The sequence below is a fragment of the Dromiciops gliroides genome, chromosome 4, assembly GCF_019393635.1.
Source record: "Dromiciops gliroides isolate mDroGli1 chromosome 4, mDroGli1.pri, whole genome shotgun sequence".
Lineage (NCBI taxonomy): Eukaryota > Metazoa > Chordata > Mammalia > Microbiotheria > Microbiotheriidae > Dromiciops > Dromiciops gliroides.
Genome location: NC_057864.1, coordinates 354971776 through 354991973, shown reverse-complemented (window position 1 = coordinate 354991973; position 20198 = coordinate 354971776).

The following is a 20198-nucleotide window of genomic DNA, read 5'->3' as shown; positions in this document are numbered from 1 at the left end:
AAAACTGCCAGGAATAGGTTATTATAATCTTTGGGGGGAATATGATCAATACTGGGATCTCTAGATCAAAACTTTGTCTTTTTCCATTATACCTGGATGCCTTTCAACATAACACGTTCATTAATTAGCAAAGCATAGCTGTATGGTTCTATCTTGTTTCAAATTAAGAGGAACAATAGACATACTTCCATAATTATACCTAGAGTTGAAGTTGGTGAAGACAGATGCCTAGTCAGAGGGGTGGTGATAAATGTTTCATGACCAGTTCGAAAGAAAAAAAATATATATATATACATATACATATACATGTATATGTATATGTATGTATATGTATATATGTATGTATGACACTGTTCAGTTTAATTAACATTGACATTTTCTCCATTATTTTCTTAGTCAACAAAACAATAAACCAAGCCCTGATTTATAGCTTGTGCTCACACTGAAAAAAATTGAAAAATCATTCTGACCAGGTAAAGGTGGTTCGAACACACCTCTTTGTCTCCCTCTGTTCAGCAATAGAATACATACATGTAAAGGATCTGTGGTTTCATTAATGTCTCAGCATGGGGAAATCATTGCAAATTATAACCAGTATATCTCATAATTAAGTCCTTAGGAGGTTCTTTAAGACAAAAAAATTAAAAGACTGACTTGTCCAGTGTTCCACAGCTGGTAAGTGTGAGGGGGGATTGACACTAAGACATTTCTGAATCTAAGAGCGGCATTTCATCCATAATACTTCTCTGTCTCTTAACAGGAAAACATTTAGGTTAAGAGGCATCATGGACGTGTTTTGTGTAGGTATACATAGTATATTTACCCATTAATGTTCTGTGGTATCTCTCATAGCTATGTTTATATATGTCAATACCTTTGCTTAAGTTTCTGTCTATATACAAACCAATTTTTATTTCTGTTACAAGTGCAACAGAATCAAATTCTTAAGTACTTCATCCCTTCTAAATCCTATCATCATCTAAAATAAGCTGGATACAAAATTTCTTGTTACTTTTTTATAACAGTGAAAAAATTAAACATACAGAAATGATAAACACCTGGACAACACGATTGAATTTTTCCTGAATTTACTAGTGGTTTAAAGGGGGTGGGGTGGGGGAGGGAAGTCAACAGTTAATCAATAAACATTTATTAAGGGCCTCTGAGGTGGTTAAGATGGACTGACCCCTCTGCTTTGAAGGCTTACAGAGCCCCTTTCAGGGCTGCTTATATACCTTTGGTGTATACTTCTCACCCAGCTCTCACCTGTGTTTCCAAAAAGCTGTAGCATGCCCAGCAGCCACCCCCCCAGTAAATCATTTGTGCATATGGGCTAGGTGACTTGACAAGCCTCGTCAGTCAGTGAGTTAGCAAGATGATTACCCCAAGAATATGAAGAATTCCCTCAAGCAGAATAGGCAGATCAGAACAATTTGTTCCCACAACCATGAAGGTGGCTGAAGTAAGAGCCATGGAGAGCTTAGAGCTTGGTCAGACATCAAAGACAGTCAAGGCAATCCACTACATCTTGGGCCATCTCCCATAATCCTGATTTTTGTCTTGCGAGTGGACTTTGATGACTAGAAAAGAGAGTGAGGCTAATGAGTTTGTGCAACTCTGACTCACTTAAAACCAATTCACTCCCTAGTCAAGACATCACCTTGTCATATTTTTGGTCTTCTTTGAAATGAAGGATGAACAATTTCAATAACTATATGCCAGATACTATGCAAGCTCCAGAGGATAGAAATATAAGACTGAGTCACTGCTTCCAAAGAATTTGCATTCTACAGTTACATTACAAGTCCACAGATAAATAAATACAGGATACTCAGATGATTATGTGATTTCATGGCTTTGATCATTTACATTAATGATACAGATCATCACCCATCCAGAATTACATTTATCCGCTTCTCATAGGTTTGTAACAGGTGGTCCATCCAACAAGCTGGGGGCTTTCCTCAATTTCTCGTGACATGCCAAGGATATCAGCGGAGCAGTCCAGATGTTCATCTGTCATCTCTTACCCTTTATAAGTAAATACATAGAAGAGGGATGTGAATGCACATAGCACCAATGTTCTATGCTTGATGCAAATAGCTTCCATTCTCCTTGCTCTCACGCCCTTACCTGACCTAGACCTTCGTCAGAGAGTCTAATAATTTCTTTCTTTCTTTTTCAACTACCTTTCTTAGTTTATGACTAGTACCTCCCTGGATGTGAATTCTCTCTTATCCCCTACCCTACTTACTTTCCCATTTCTCTGTACAGTTAAATATATTTCTACAACCCTGTGTGTGTGTGTGTGTGTGTGTGTTCTATCCTATTGGGACCAGATCAAATGATATCCAACCCTTCCCACAGCTTCCTAATTAGTATAGATTTCAACTTGTACCCATTATTATGTGAGATAAAGATGTGCTCTCCCTATACCTCTCCTTCTCATCCCTAGTATATCCTTTTCCTTTTGTTTCTTCCTTTATGATTATCAAAACTTTTTTTAAATCACTCTTAATCTCTTTATCTTATTTGACTCCTATAACTCTTAATGAAAATATTTTAGGGGATCCCTGTTTCATGACTCCTCATTTGAGCCCTGGGGTGGAGCCAAGATGGTGGAGAGGAATCAGCAAGCTGCCTGAGCTCTCCTTCTGTTCCCTCAAAAAGAACATTAAAACAAGACTCTGGCCAGATTCTGAAACTACAGAACCTGCAAAGAGACAGAGAGACATAGTCTTCCAACCAGAGATAATTTAGAAGACTTCAGGAAAGGTCTTTCTGACTCAGGCAAAAGGGAGGTGTAGCGCAGGGTGGCAGCCCAACACCGAGAGGGTTGGGGCAAGTCAGCAGGAAGCTGTGGGCCACAGCTGAGCAACTGAGGCCCCTGGATCCTGGTTCAACAATCTGGTGGCCCAGCAGGACAGTGAAAAAACCTACCTGCACTAGCCGAGAGGGTAAGTTGCCAGCTGGAGGGCCACAAACAGGATAGGCGCTACTAGGCCCACTGATCCCAGCGCACTCAGAGAAGAAGTGCAGGGCGGGAGAACTGCACACACCATAAAGGCCTCAGTGTAAAAAGCTGGTGACACAGCACCTATACCCCAGCACAAGAAGCTCAAAACAGGGACCCTGTTACCCCCAGAACAAAGTTCAACTTAAAAAATAAATAAATAAGCTGCAATAATGAGTAAGAAGCAAAAAAGAGCCCTCTCCATTGAAAGCTTCTGTATTAACATGGAAGAAGCAAACACAAACTCAGATGAAGACAATACCCTCAAATTGCCTACATGTGAAGCCTCAACAGGGAAAGTGAATTGGTCTCAAGAACAAAAAGCCTTCCTTGAAGAGCTCAAAAAGGATTTTAAAAAATCAATTGAGGGCGGAGCCAAGATGGCAGAGAGGAAGCAGCAAGCTGCCTGAGCTCTCCTTCTGTTCCCTCAAAACGAACATTAAATCAAGCCTCTGGACGGATTCTGAAACTACAGAACCTGCAAAGAGACAGAGAGACAAAGTCCTCCAACCAGAGATAATTTAGAAGACTTCAGGAAAAGGTTGGTCTGACTCCGGCAAAAGGGAGGCCCAGCGCAGGGCAGCAACCCAGTGCCGAGGGGGTCGGGGCAAGTCAGCAGGAGCTGCGGGCCACAGCCGAACAACTGAGGCTCCCGGAACCTGGTTCAAAAATCTGGTGGCCAAGAAGGACAGTGGAAAAACCTACCTGCACCGGCCGAGAGGGCCACGAACGGCGGGATCAGATGCCGGGGTCTGGAGCCTGGCTGGCCGAGCACAATCAGACAGGAAGTGCAGGGCGGGGGATCTCCACACACCATAAAGGCCTCAGAGTAAAAGCCCGGTCACACAGCACCTATACACCTGCACAAGAAGCCCAAAACAGGGACCCTGGTGCCCCCAGAGCAGACCTCAACTTAAAGAATAAATAAATAGGCTGCAATAATGAGTAAGAAGCAAAAAAGAGCCCTCTCCATTGAGAGCTTCTGTATCAATAGGGAAGAAGCCAACACAAACTCAGATGAGGACAATAGCCTCAAATTGGCTACATCTGAAGCCTCACAAGGGAAGGTGAATTGGTCGCAAGAACAAAAAGCCTTCCTGGAAGAGCTCAAAAAGGATTTTAAAAATCAATTGCAAGAGGTAGAAGAAAAAATGGGGAGAGAAATGAAAGCAAAACAAAAAATCTATGAAAAAAGAATCAGCAGCTTAGAAAAGGAAGCTGAAGAAAACAAAGCCTTAAAAAATTCATTTGGCCAAATGGAAAAAAAGCTGCATAATCTCACTGAAGAAAACAACACCTTAAAAAATTCACTTGGCCAAATGGAAAAAAAAGGTGCATAATCTCACTGAAGAAAACAATGCCTTAAAAATTAAAGTGGGACAGTTGGAAGATAAGGAATCCATGAGACACCAAGAATCAGTCAAGCAGAATAAAAAAAATGAAAAAATAGAAGAAAATGTGAAATACCTCATTGGAAAGACAACTGATCTGGAAAACAGATCGAGGAGAGACAATTTGAGAATCATTGGACTGCCTGAAAGCCATGACCAGAAAAAGAATATAGACACCATATTCCAGGAAATTATTAAGGAGAACTGCCCTGATATCATAGAATCAGAGGATAAAATCATCATTGAAAGAATCCACCGATCACCTCCTGAAAGAGACCCCAAAAGGAAAACTCCAAGGAATATTGTAGCCAAATTCCAGAATTATCAGGTGAAGGAGAAAATACTCCAAGCAGCCAGAAAGAAACAATTTAAATATCATGGAGCCACAGTCAGGATTGCTCAGGACCTGGCAGCTTCAACATTAAAGGACCGCAAGGCTTGGAATATGATATTCCGGAAAGCAAAGGAGCTTGGATTGCAGCCGAGAATCTATTACCCAGCAAAAATGTGCATTTTCTTTCAGGGGAAAAGATGGACATTTAATGACATTGGGGACTTTCAATCTTTCCTGGTGAAAAGACCAGAACTGAATAGAAAATTTGATCTCAACATACAAGACTCAAGAGAAGTTTAAAAAGGTAAACAGAGGGGAAAAAAAAGTTACCCTATTAGGTTAAACTGTTTATATCTCTACACAGGAAGATAATACTCATAACTCTTAAGAACTGTAAATGTATTTGGGCAGAGAGAAGGACTTTATATAGAGGGTATAAATATAAATTGTCTTTGATGTGATGATACAAAAAAAATTTTTTAAGGGGTTAAAAAGGGAGTCTATGGGGAGGAGAGGAAAGGGGAGGTGGAATGGGATGAATTATATCATATGAAGAGGTGAAAAAAAACCTATTACAATAGAGGGAAAGAAAGGAGGGGTGAACATTGTTTCAACCCTATTCTCATTATATTTGATTCAAAGAGGGAATAACATATACGTTCATTGGGATAAAGAAACTTAACTCATTCTTTAGGGAAACAAAAGGGGAAGGGAAAGGGGGGGACTGATAGAAGGGAGGACAAAAGCAAGGGAGAAAAGGGTAAAGAAAAGAGAGGGGGGTGATAAAAAGGGAGGGCAGATTGGGGGAGGCAGGGGTAAGAAGTAAAACGTCGGTGAGGAGGAATAGGGTAAAAGAAGGGGGGAAAGTACAAAGGGGGTAAATAGAATGGAGGGGAATAGACAGTCAGTAATAATAACTGTGAATGTGAACGGGATGAACTCTGCTATAAAACGGAAGCGAATTGCAGAGTGGATTAAAAACCAGAACCCTACAATATGCTGTTTACAAGAAACACATTTGAAGCAGAGAGATACACACAGAGTAAAGGTAAAAGGCTGGAGCAGAATATATTATGCCTTAGCTAAAGTAAAAAAGGCAGGGGTAGCAATCCTTATCTCAGACAAAGTGCAGGCAAAAATAGATCTCATTAAAAGAGATAAGGAAGGAAATTACATCTTACTTAAAGGTACTATAGATAATGAAGTAATATCAATATTGAATATGTATGCGCCAAGTGGTATAGCATCCAAGTTCTTAGAGGAGAAGTTAAATGAGTTACAAGAGGAATTAGATAGTAATACTATACTAGTGGGGGATCTGAATCTCCCCCTCTCAGAATTAGATAAATCTAGCCAAAAAATAAATAAGAAAGAAGTGAAAGAGGTGAATAGATTACTAGAAAAGTTAGACATGATAGATGTCTGGAGAAAATTGAATGGGGATAGAAAGGAATATACCTTTTTCTCAGCAGTACATGGCACATTTTCAAAAATTGACCATGTATTAGGGCACAAAACCATCATAGTCAAATGTAGAAAGGCAGAAATAGTAAATGCATCCTTCTCAGATCATGATGCAATAAAAATTACATGTAAGAAAGAGCCAGGGAAAAGTAGAATGAAAATCAATTGGAAACTAAATAATTTCATCCTAAAGAATGAATGGGCCAAACAAGAAATCATAGAAACAATCAATAACTTTATCCAAGAGAATGACAATAATGAGACAACATACCAAAATCTATGGGATGCAGCCAAAGCAGTGCTTAGGGGAAAATTTATAGCTCTAAATGCTTACATGAATACAAAAGAGAAAGAGGAGATTAATGAATTGGGCATGCAACTTAAAAAGTTAGAAAAAGAACAAATTAGAAATCCCCAATTAGATACTAAATTAGAGATCCTGAAAATTAAAGGAGAAATTAATAAGATTTAAAGCAAAAAAACTATAGAATTAATCAATAAAACTAAGAGCTGGTTTTATGAAAAAACCAATAAAATAGATAAAATATTGGTTAATTTGATTAAAAAAAAAGAAAGAAGAAAACCAAATTACCAGTATCAAAAGTGAAAGGGGTGATCTTACCACTAATGAAGTGGAAATTAAATCAATAATTAGGAATTATTTTGCCCAACTGTATGCCAATAAATTGGACAATCTAAATGAAATGGATGAATATTTACAAAAATACAAACTGCCCAGGTTAACTGAAGAGGAAATAAAATCCCTAAATAAACCCATATTAGAAAAAAAAAATTGAACAAGCCATTAATGAACTCCCTAAAAAAAATCCCCAGGGCCAGATGGGTTTACAGGTGAATTTTACCAAATATTTAAAGGACAATTAATTTCAATATTATACAATAGCTGAATAAGGAGTTCTACCAAATTTGTTTTATGATACAAATATGGTGGTGATACCAAAACCAGGCAAAGCAAAAACAGAGAAAGAAAATTATAGGACAATTTCCCTAATGAATATTGATGCTAAAATCTTAAATGAGATATTAGCAAGATTACAGCAAGTGATCACCAGGATAATACACTATGACCAGGTAGGATTTATACCAGGAATACAGTACTGGTTCAACATTAGGAAAACTGTTAACATAATCAACCACATCAATAAGAAAACTAACCAAAATCATATGATTATCTCAAGAGACACAGAGAAAGCTTTTGAACAAATACAGCACCCATTTCTAATAAAAACACTTGAGATCTTAGGAATAGGTGGAGCTTTCTTTAAAACAATACACAGTATCTACCTTAAACCATCAGCAAGCTATATATGCAATGGAGATAAGTTAGAGGCCTTCCCAATAAGATCTGGGGTGAAACAGGGATGTCCATTATCACCTCTATTATTTAATATTGTACTAGTTAGCTTTAGCAATCAGAGAAGAAAAAGGAATTAAAGGAATTAGAATAGGCAAGGAGGAAACAAAACTATCACTCTTTGTAGATGATATGATGGTATAGTTAAAGAATCCTAGAGAATCAACTCAAAAATTACTTGAAACAACACCTTTAGCAAAGTAGCAGGATATAAAATAAATCCACATAAATCATCAGTGTTTCTATACATGACCAACAAAGTCCAGCAGCAAGAGGCAGAAAGAGAAATTCCACTTAAAGTAAGGGTAGATAATATAAAATACTTGAGAGTCTACTTGCCAAGACAAACCCAGGAACTCTATGAACACAATTACCCAACACTCTTCACAAAAATCAAATCAGATCTAAATAATTGGAAAGATATCAATTGCTCATGGATAGACAGAGCTAATATAGTAAAAATGACAAGTCTACCTAAATTAATTTACTCATTCAGTGGCACACCAATCAGACTACCTAAAAATTATTTTATAGAGCCAGAAAAAATAATAACAAAATTCATCTGGCAAAACAAAAAGTCAAGAAGATCAAGGGAAATAATGGAAAAAAAATGCACAGGAAGGTAGGTTAGCGGTACCAAACCTGAAGCTTTACTATAAAGTGGCAGTCATCAAAGCTAACTGGTACTGGCTAAGAAATAGAGTGGAGGATCAATGGAATAGGCTAGGCACAGGAAACACAGTAGTAAATGACACTAGTAATTTAGTGTTTGATAAACCCAAAGAATCCAGCTTCTGGGATAAGGAACTCAGTATTTGACAAAAACTACTGGGAAAACTGGAAGATAGTATGGCAGAAATTAGGCATAGACCAACATCTTAAACCTTATACTAAAACAAGGTCAAAATGGATACATGATTTAGACATAAGAGGTGATACCATAGGTAAATTAGGAGAGAAAGGAATAGTCTACCTTTCAGATCTTTGGAAAGGAGAACAGTTTATGACCAAACAAGAGATTGAGAACATTATAAAATGCAAAATGGATGATTTCAATTACATTCAATTAAAAAGGTTTTGTACAAACATAAGCAATGCATCCAAAATTAGAAGGGATGCAGAAAGCTGGGAAACAATTTTTATGGCTTGTACTGCTGATAAAGGCCTCATTTCTAAAATATATAAGGAACTAAATCAAATTTATAAGAATCCAAGTCATTCCCCAATTGAGAAATGGTCAAAGGATATGAATAGACAGTTTTCTGACGAAGAAATCAAAGCTATCTATTCCCATATGAAAAAATCCTCTAAATCACTAATGATTAAAGAGATGCAAATTAAAACAACTCTGAGGTACCACCTGATACCTATCAGATTGGCTAAAATGACAAAAAAGGAAAATAATAAATGTTGGAGAAGTGTGGAAAAAATGGAACACTAATGCATTGTTGGTGGAGCTGTGAACTGATCCAACCATTTTGGAGAGCAATTTGGAATTATGCCCAAAGGGCTATAAAGTTGTACATACCCTTTGACCCAGCAATACCACTTTTGGGTCTTTTCCCAAAGAGATCATGAAAAAGGGAAAAGGGCCCACATGTACAAAAACATTTATAGCTGCTCTTTCTGTGGTGGCAAGGAATTGGAATTTGAGGGAATGCCCATCAATTGGGGAATGGCTGGACAAGTTGTGGTATATGAATGTAATGGAATACTATTGTTCTGTAAGAAGCGATGAGCAGGGGGAGTTCAGAGAAACCTGGAGGGTCTTGTGTGGGCTGATGATGAGTGAGATGAGCAGAACCAGAAGCACATTGTACACAGTATCATCAACATTGTATGTTGATCTACTGTGATGGACTATATTCTTCTCACCAATGCAGTGGTACAGAAGAGTTCTACGGGACTCATGATGGAAGAGGATCTCCAAATCCAGGAAAAAAAAAAAGATCTGTGGAGTATAGATGCTGATTGAACCATACTATTTCTTTTTGGTGGTGTTGTTTTTCTATTTTGAGGTTTTTCCTCATTGCTCTGATTTTTCTCTTATAACATGACTAATGCAGAAATATGTTTAATGTTATTATACATACATACATATATATATATATATATATATATATATATATATATATATATATATATATATATATATATAAAACCTATATCAGATTACCTTCTATCTAGGGGAGGGGGGAGGGGAGGGAGGGAGGGAGGGAGGGAGAAAAATCTGAAATTGGAAAGCTTGTATAAACAAAAGTTGAGAACTATCTTTAAATGTAACTGGAAAAAAATAAAATACTTTATTAAAAAAATAGAATGCAAACATTTGTAAAGTTTTTGCTGATTGTTCTTTTATGTTTACCTCACTGTATTTTTTAAGTCTGTGTTTGTATTTCAAAATTTCTATTCATTTCCTGCCTTTTCATTATGCTTAGAATAATTTTAGAAGGCTTCTATTTCATTAAATATCTATTTTTTCATATCCAGAATTATACTGTTTTGCTAGGTATATTAACCTTGTAAATCTGCAGCTTTTGTCTTAAGGCATATCAAATTCTATGCCCTCTGCTCCTTTATAGTTCTATTTGCTGAATCATCTGTGATCTCAATGTGGGATCTTGAATTCTTTCATTCTGGCAGCTTGTACTATTTTTCTTTTAACATGGAAGCTCTGGATTTTGTCTGTGTCATTTCTGGGAGTTTTTATTTTGAGAATTCTTTCAGGATATGACATATGGAGTCTTTTTATTCTCACTTTGTTTTCTGGTTCTAAGAGAACTAGGCAGTTTTCTTTCATGACTCGAAATATTGTATCTAAATACGCTTTCCTCCTTTCCTCCTTTCTTTCCCTTTCTTTCTTCCTTCCTTTCTTCCTTTCTTCCTTTTTTCTTCCTTTCATCTTTGTCTCTGTCCCTCCATCCCACCATCCCTCTGTCCTGAAAGAATGGTAATACACTTGGAAAGGAAGTTTAGAGAAGAATGACCATTAGGCGGAAAGTTAAAAAGTGTTCTGTTTTAGATATGTTGAATTTTAGATGCCTGTGAATCATCCAGGTGGAGATATTCAGAATGCAGTTGGAGATGTGGGTAAGAGATGCGGTATTATAATAAGTAGATTTGGGAGTCAACTTTAGTTGAATCAAGTTTCCTTCTCATGACAACTCCTTCCCACTATGAAGCAAATTTACATGGCCCTGTGCTTAGGCTATTCACAGGACACTGTACAGGTGGCAGTTTAAGCATCTCTTGACTTGGGAAAATCCATAATCAATTTGTAAGTAATAATTTGGCAAATAAAGCATATTAAGCCATTGGAAGTACATATTGAAAATGTGCTGTCTGTCCTCTGAAAGAGCTTACAACCTAAAAACATTACAGTGTTTATGTGTGTGTATATATATATATTGTGTGTGTGTTTGTATATACACATACATAACATATACTATTCACATTTACATATATGTATGTATGTGTGTACTATAGTTTGAAGTAAAACAAAGTGAATTGTTTCTCCTAATTTTCATGTTCTTTGAGTTGTTTTAGATGGTTTTCTTCCCTTTACATTTATATTCACATATATGTGTGTACACACATACACATGCATGCATGCATAAATATACACATGCATACATACTGTTTGGCTTCCATCTAAGCAAAATTAAGTTCAAAATCCACTGAGTTCATGAAATAGTAAGCTATTTTCTTTCATAAGCCAACTTTCCATAATTCATTTTTAAAGTTCTCTCCTCAAATAGGGAGTAATTTAAATGGAGGTTAGGTGTCTGTAACACAAGAACTAAAAAGTTCCCAAACAAACCTGTAAATTTTAATGGCACATATATCTAACAAAGATGACTCACTGTTCATTATCTTTATTGGCCATAGCCTTCTACTTCTGAAATCAAAACATACAAGATAGATAACAAGTTTTTTTCATAATGTAAACATGCCGTGAACACAACCATCTTTCCCAAGTATTAAATCTCATGTTGATCTGAAGAAGATTTCATTCAAGGCTCTGAGATTTTTTTCAGTGTGGGCACTCCTACACAAAGAGAGATCAGAATCCCTCTGTGATAGGGGTTCCTAATCTTTTTTTTCTATCATGTAACTCTGCTAGTTTCCTTTTCAATTTAATATTTTAATGTTAATTAATAATTAATGTAATTATAGTTTTAAATAGTTTTTAAATGAATAAAACACATAGTTTTCTAAAGGGAAACACTTATATTGAAGCAAACACTTTTTTTTTTCCTACCCAGGTTCACAGACTCCCTGAAATCTCTCCATGTAACTCTAAGTGATCTGTGGACCACAAATTGGGGTCTTTTAAGAGTTACTGTGAGTAAAAAAAAAGTAACAACAAACATTACTCTTTGGTCAATATGTTAAGGAGTTTCTGCATTTAGTTAGGCTGTTCCTCTAAAGACAGTCATAGAATCTACCATTGACCTGTACTTAACAACTTTTTAGTTTGGTAGAACCTATATACAAGAATGTGCATTCTGCTAAGTATAACTTTGAGAACCCCTTTTCATCAATATGTACCACACTGAGATATTCGGGCAGGACTTTTTGAGGGCCTATAATTGTGATTCCATATGTTCTACAGAACTCCCAGTGAGGAAATCTTATCTACCCCCTTCAGCATCAGCTCTATAATGTAAAGTCTTATAGAGTTACTTAGAGAATAATTAAGTGACTTGCTCAGGATCACACACTTGCCCAAGAATAGGTCAGACTTGAATTCTGTTTTCTTCTGACTCTGAGAATGGCCCTATCTTTACAATGCCTCACTGCCTTTCAAAAAGCAGATACTGAATATCACCATGAAATACCATGTTTTATTTTGGTGATATTTTGTCTCAGAAATTTTATGACCATGTTTTTATATTAATGAATAAAAATGCATTTATTAAGTGATTACTATGTGTCAAAATCTGCACTAAATGCTGAGAATATAATAACAAAAGTGACAAATCTCTTTTTAGGAGAAATTTGATCTGAAAACAAAATCATAGTTATACCAAAATTTTATTGTTTTCAGCTAGTGATAGGAAGATCTCCCTACCCCAACTTCTTAATTGGTCTCCTTTACATAACTGGAATATATAACAAGTACTGAGCTATATATGGGTTTTGGGTTGTTCTGGAGAAACAAGCTAATGTGAGGAGAAATATGGATTTTAAGAAATGAGAATGAACATCAGATTTCCATGGTTGCTATTTATTTGCTGTAATGTAAATCCTTGGGCCCCAGTAGATGTTTGTTATTTAACACTTTATCTGTTTTCCTTTTAAATCCTGCAGTTCAACAGATCTGCAATCAAAATATCCAAAGACTTTGCTATGCTTTCAGTGGGAAAGTGAGCGAGCCATCATCCCCAAACAAAGCTTTGACCTCTTTGATGCATGTTAATTGCAATTTCCCTTGATCATTCACTGGGAATAATCCATGTGTGGGAATCTAGGCTTGTTAAACCTAGTCATACACTAAATTCCCCATAAAAAGTGCAGGTGATCAGTGTGAAAAAAATTTAAAAGGGAAAATACATTTGTATTTTTGAAATTACATATACTTGTGATTTAAAATGCAACTGAAGTTAGAATTTATTCAAAATTTAATGTGCCTTTTTCATAATGATGTTTTTTTTTAATTTTTTTTTTTTTTTGCGGGGCAATGGGGGTTAAGTGACTTGCCCAGGGCCACACAGCCAGTAAGTGTCAAGTGTCTGAGGTTGGACCCGAACTCAGGTCCTCCTGACTCCGGGGTCAGTGCTCCATCCACTGTGCCACCCAGCTGCCCCCTCATAATGATGTTTTTAAAGAAGAGTTTTAATAGTTACATATTTTAGTAGGATTAGTACCTGTTTTGTGATGGTTTCTTTTTAATGAGTGGAAAGGCTTTTCTCAAAACTACCATTGGTTTGGTTTCCTTTTTGCCTTATTTTATTGGGGGTTTATGATCCAAGGTTTCAGCAGAATGCCTATTCCCCTGAAGGTCTACCTTTCTTACCTAGTGTTGCTGATTGCCATGGAGAATGTGGCAACAGATTATTATTGTTGTTAATATCAGGAATTTTATCCTATTTTTCTCCCTTCTGGGGGTAGCTAAGTGGCTCAACAGATAGAGTGCTGGGTCTGGAGTCAGGAAGGCTCATCTTCCTGAGTTCAAATCTGTTCTCAAACATTTACTATGTGACTCTGTGCAAGTCACTTAATCCAGTTTGTCCCCATTCCTCATCTTAACATGAGTTGGAGAAGGAAATAGCAAACCATTTCCAGTAGCTTTGGCAATAAAACCCCAAATGGGGTCACAAAGAGTCAGACATGACTGAAAAATGACTTAAAAGAAAAAACAAAAACCCCATTCTAGGTAAAGTTGTTTTTATTTCAATGTGTGGTCCATTAATGTCTCTTTGCATTCTAATATTTAGCCTAGATTAAAGATCCCTTGTTTGGATATCAATTGTTATGACTAATAAGGAGTGTATCATAAATATGGATATTTTAATTTCTTGGGAATAAATACTTATATGGGAGCTCAGAATAACTTCACTAGTGGTTATTGTGGATAGGGTTCAATGGAAGCCTTTAGAGTTAACTGAAACATCCTGTGTGGTTGATGTTAAATAATATTAAGTTAAACAGTCAAACAAAATATATTTTCTTTCTAGTAAGACATATGAGACTGATGACTGTTGCTTTGTGTGGCCATATTTGCCCTTGTCAACAGTGTAGACCAGGTAGTACAGGCTCCAAATGAATAATATGAAGGTATTAATCTTACCAATGACTTTTTTCTATTCCTGTGGCTGAGAATAACCCTTTTATTTGAGAAGATGCTTAGTATACATTTACCATCCTATTTGAATTCTCCTTTACATTGCCAAAGGTTAATGGACAGGGAACTGAATAGGTCCTATTTCAGAAAGATATTGATATCAACCACTATATTGAAGATGTTATAATATTAATTGGTACAAATGAGCAATGGTGGTGCACTGGGCCTGGAGTCAGAAAACTGTTATGTAAATCCAACCTCTGATACTTACTACCTGTGTTATCTTGAGCAAGTCACCTAACTTCTCTTTGCCTTAGATTCCTCATATGTAAAAGAAGGACAATAATAGCACCTACCTTCCAGCATTGTTGTCACCAAGGACTGTGATGACATAAAATAGCAAAACTTCTGTATTGACTCAATCAATTGCTCTTTAAGGAGTCAGAGAGACAATTCTAGGAAGTAACAATGACTGCTTACTTGTAATCTGATGTATAAAAAGAACCAACTATGGAGAGCTAGTTCATCAAGATTTTAGCGGAATTCCCATTATCCTTTGGGGATACTTTTATGATTTGTTGCTAATTGTTGCTGTGCAGAAAGTATTCTAAGGGAGTAGCATTTCGTTTGAAATATAATCCTTTTTAGCTTTTGGAATTATATTATTTTTAAGTATCATTGTAAAATAATGTCATTTTTATATTTTATGTTCCATAAGTAGTTCATTATATTCTGTTCCTGAATATGAAACATTGGCTGCACTGAACTGGGCCTGACCCATAATACATAAATATGAGAAAATTATGTTTTCCTTATACTAAAATTCAATAATAAAAACCATCTAATTCAGCCCCACTGTTTTACATGTGAGGAATTGATGACCGGAGGGTTTAAACAATTTAGCCAAGTTCACATAGCTGTTAGTTCCAGAGCCAAGACTAGAACCCAGGGTTCTTGGTCACTTGTCTTGTACTCTTTATATTCTACTATGCTTGCCCCTAAGTATTTACTTAGAAACTTGGGCCCACAATTACAAACATGTGGGCACTTCTTTCACTACTGGAGATGAAAAGGAACATAAAATCAAAATAAGAAATTAAGGTTAAAAAAGGATTTTGTCAGGCTGGAATATTATGGCATACTTTTACTGGGGCAGATGTAAAAAAAATGGTTTTATACTCAGATTCAAGTATAATCTAATCCATAAGTATGTTTCAAGTCTTGGTTTTGAAAAAGAAAAAGCAAGGTACATAGATATCCATCAGTCCAGGTGAGTAAATATCCAAAAGGTTTTGTAGACTGCACTTGACATAAATGGATATGTGATAAGGTAGCCAGTTATTCTAATTCAATTGTAAGATCCACTGAAAGGTATATCTATGAAGGTGATACCTCTACTGTACTCCGTTGGCATTTGGAATACTGTAAAAAGTGATTTAAGTCATCTTTTTAAGAAGAGCATTGGTAAACTTGAGCACATGTAGAGGTTGACATACGGAATGGGCCTCAAGATTCTGCCACATCAAGATGAGTAAAGAATCTGAGGATTTTTGCTTGGTGAAAAGAAGATTTAGGAAGGGTCCTGAAAGCTATTTTAAAGTATTTAAAAGTCTAGCACGTGGATGAAGGATTAGACTTTACATTGATTTCTTTATTTCTTTGTTTGTTTGTTTGTTTATTTTTGGCAGGGCAATGAGGGTTAAGTGACTTGCCCAGGGTCACACAGATAGTTAAGTGTCAAGTGTCTGAGGTTGGATTTGAACTCAGGTCCTCCTGAATCCAAGGCCAATGCTTTATCTACTGTGCCACCTAGCTGCCCCCTCGTGCATTTATTTTCAAAGGTCAGAATTAAGATCAATGTGTAGAAAGTTGCAGAGACACAAATTTATGTCAGAACTAAGGAAGATTTTACTAGTAATTATAGATATACAGAGGCGAAAAGAGCTGCCTCAGATGGTTTCCCAATTTCTTGCCCTCCTTTTGGTAACAGAAGTTTCCATAGAAACATAGGGCATGGTTTAACTCACAGGAAGGAAGTCATAAAGCTTAAATTGAGACATTGGAAGCATTGAGAAACAGGCATAGGAATCAGAAGCAAGGCTACAGGCAGAATAAGAATACAACTGAATCTCCAGAAAGCAAGGACACACTTTTGATTCAGCCAGTAGAGTGGTATCCGGGCTTCAGGTAACATGATATATAGGCCATAAGAGTAGGAGGGGAATTGATCCTCCAAGAGAAGAGCTCCATTGGGATGAGCCTAATTCTGGCATCCCATCACCAGTCCTCCCCAGAACTCAGAAGCTCTGTGACAACATGGAGAGAGAGAAAGAGAGGGAGAGGGAGAGGGAGAGGGAGAGGGAGAGGGAGGGGGGAGAGGAGGGAGAGGAGGGAGAGGGAGGGGCAGGCAGGCAGGCAGAGATCTGCTTTCTCTTTCTTGGTAGCCAGTGATTAAAGGATTTTCATCTTCCTGCACATACTTTAAGCAAGCTAAACAAGTTCACCACATAGGTGGCAGTAGGCACAGCACTCATTGAATGCCTTTAGGACTGGACTAATATTGACTGGTCCCACTTTATATACCCTTTTGGGAAATAACCTCATTTATGCTATTCTAGTCAACTTTTCCACTTTAGTACCCCTTAAGTGCTCCCCTTTCAGTAATATTAGCAATATATATTCTTTCATATATGTGTACATGAACATATACACACATGTATATATGCATTCTATATATTAACATATGTGTACAAATGTGTGTATTTATATATACACATGTATGTGTATGTGTGTGTATGGATGTAGATGTAAGAGCATGGAAATATGTTAACATGTATTTAAAAGACTGAAACAACCGGGTGGGCTAACACTGGAAGAGAAAGATCCGTATGTATCTATTTAAGCATGCACTTGCATTTCTAACCTAATCAGCTGTCTAAATCCATGCCTAAACTTAGGCAATGCATTTTCACATGTTTGCAATTATGAGCTATTTAAAACATTCTCTAATTTTCTCTTCTACATTTACTATAAATCAAATTTCCAAGGGATAAATCTGATTTTGAAATAATTTTGGAAATATTCTTTCTTTCTTTTTGGGGGGGAGGGTGGTATTTTATTATTCAGTGTTTTACAGTTTCACAAAGGAAATCATAAAAACACAACCAACTGTGAGAAAATGCACAGAGCAAAGATACATGTTATTGAAGATTTTTCAAGTGAAGCACAATACAAAGAAAGAGAAGGGAAACAAATATCCTTGAATATAGATGCATATTTAGATTTAAGAAACTGATAATGTAAGAAGTGATTATTTACTTTGCAAAATGTCTTCCCATAGGATCCCTTTGCATAGATTGCTTCCCATAACCTTTAATGTATGAGTTGACTTATCAATTCATACTTAAAGTTTGCAATTGCAGTCAAAACACACAGAGCCTTACGTTCTTTACAAGTGATTCTTTGTTATTGTAAATTAAAATTCAATACATCACCTGTGATGTCATTGGTCCTCTTCAAAAACAAAGCATGAACAACAACAAATTCCTATGCCTTTGTTCAAAAAGAAACTTTAACCTATTTTGTATACCAGATATTGCCAAGCAGGTAAATATCTCAACACTAAGACTGTCAAAATATTACACAAACATGTCCTCTGGGAGGATTGATTCAAAAGTTGCTGCCAATGCCCAACTTTAATTGACTTGTGACACAGATCAGTCAATATATATTTATTAAGTTCCTACTATGTTCCAGGAATTGTGCTAAGTGCTAACCAAATCACTTTTGTTGTCCTCAATGTTCAAAATCTCAGGCAACATATCCTGGCTTTAAAGTATGACTCATGAGACCTATAGAAGAATATATCCACCAGAGGAAACTCTCTTACAAACATGAAGGGAACCTTCAGGAATATTAAAAATCCTTAAGCTCTGCTGCAAAGGTAATGTGATAGTCCAAAAAAGGCACTTGAGATCCAAAAGGCTCAACCATGGAAGGCTGCCACTGCTATAAGTATTTCCCTCTTACTTTTCTCTGTATTTCCTTGCCTTATAGGTATAGGCTTCCTTGCCAGCTTCTTCCAGCCTATGATATTTAGGTGAAGGAACCAATCATACACACATGAGCAAGAACTCACCCCTTTTCTATGGGCCCCATGACTGTTGCCCACATCAACACACTTCCTGTCTGTAGAAGTGACTCAAAGAGACAAAAGATTGGCATGTTAAACTTGGTCCTGCATGTGCCATGTCTCAGGACAACTTTCTCCTAACATAGCCTGAAGAGTATTGAACTGAGCCCTCACAACTGACATCTCTCTTAGCTTTCCTCCTCTAATCACAAATATCTAGTTGTAGCTTTACTTCTCCAACTAAGAAGATATCTTTTGCCATTGCTTTGCTCCGAACCTCCTTTGTTTTCCTTTTGCCCTATGTCTCCTTACTCTGTATATCTCATGTAAGACCATAAGTCTTTTCTTATGTGAGCTAAAGCATTTTCTAATAAAAACCTATGATTAATGTATGAAAGGCCCCTTTAAATATTCAAATTGCTATTATGGTCTTTGAGGTTCTATTTTCAAGTGATATTGGGGAGTAGTGGAGAAAGAGAGCAGAAGGGTGGCTCTGAATTCCCTAAGCATCATGATCCCAGAGTCTAGTCTTCTAGGCAGAGAAAGATTTCCATAGAAGTGATCTGTGGATAATCCCAATGAAAGTGTCAGGCTGGACTGATCTTTGGGCAGTGGACATGATCACATTCCATGGGATGGTACCCTTTAAAAACTACTAAATGCCCATGTCCTGTGATTTTAGCAAGGTGAGATGGGGACTTGTCAAGTTGTTCAGCAAATAACTTCTACATATTCATTAACTTGTAGTCAACCTCAACTTGAGAGAGGTTGATGTGTGTGTCAGAGTTATTGGATAAGTAGCTGTATTCCTAACATGATAGCTCAATTACATGTGCCATTATTATTTGACAGCATTTCACTGCTATGCCATAATGCTTTACATCATGCTTTAGTGTAAAGATAGAATGATTTTTGTAAGTACTTTCTTTATAGTTATAAAATAACAAGATCCAGAGTGAAAACATGTTATCTATTACTAGGGCTAAATATAAATGCACCACTTTTTAGGGAAATACCCAGGCTGGGGAAGGGAAAGAGTCAGCATTTCTTAAACAGGTACCATGTGCTAAGCACTGGAGATACATGTACAAAAACTATAACAATTCATATTTTTAAGGAGCTTGTATTCTTAATCATCTTGTATTGGTGGGGGAGGAGGGTTAACAAGTTCAAGTTGAAATATATACAAAATATAAATATTGTTGTAGGCATTGCTCTAAAGGCAGTGCCCTCTTAGTTCAGGTTCAATGTTGGGACAAAATGAGGCACTCAAAAGGCACTGAACATTTAACAGGAGCAGGTTTGCTTTGCCTAAGGAGAGCAAATATAGGCGAGGATACAGTGGCATTTAGCTTCTCTAGAAGTGGGCTCCCCTTATCTCCGTCTGGAAACACACCTGGTCAATCAGTCCGCTGGCTCTAGTGCCTCATGTAGTCTTGGTAATCCATGAAATCTGGGAGGCATGGAGTTCACTTGACTTTGGCTTTTCATTGGCCCTTGACCCAGAAGAAGCTAGGACCAATCAGGTATTATGGCAGGGAGGAAGTTGAATAAGGGAGGCAAATCACCCAGGAAGCTGGAGTAGGAGGAAGTTGTGTAGCAGCTTGTGTGTAGGGAGAAAATTTTATTAGTGTAAGGGAAAGTGCATCAGGAAACTGCTTTCCTACCACAAACATAAAGTTAATAAAACTGTAAACAAATT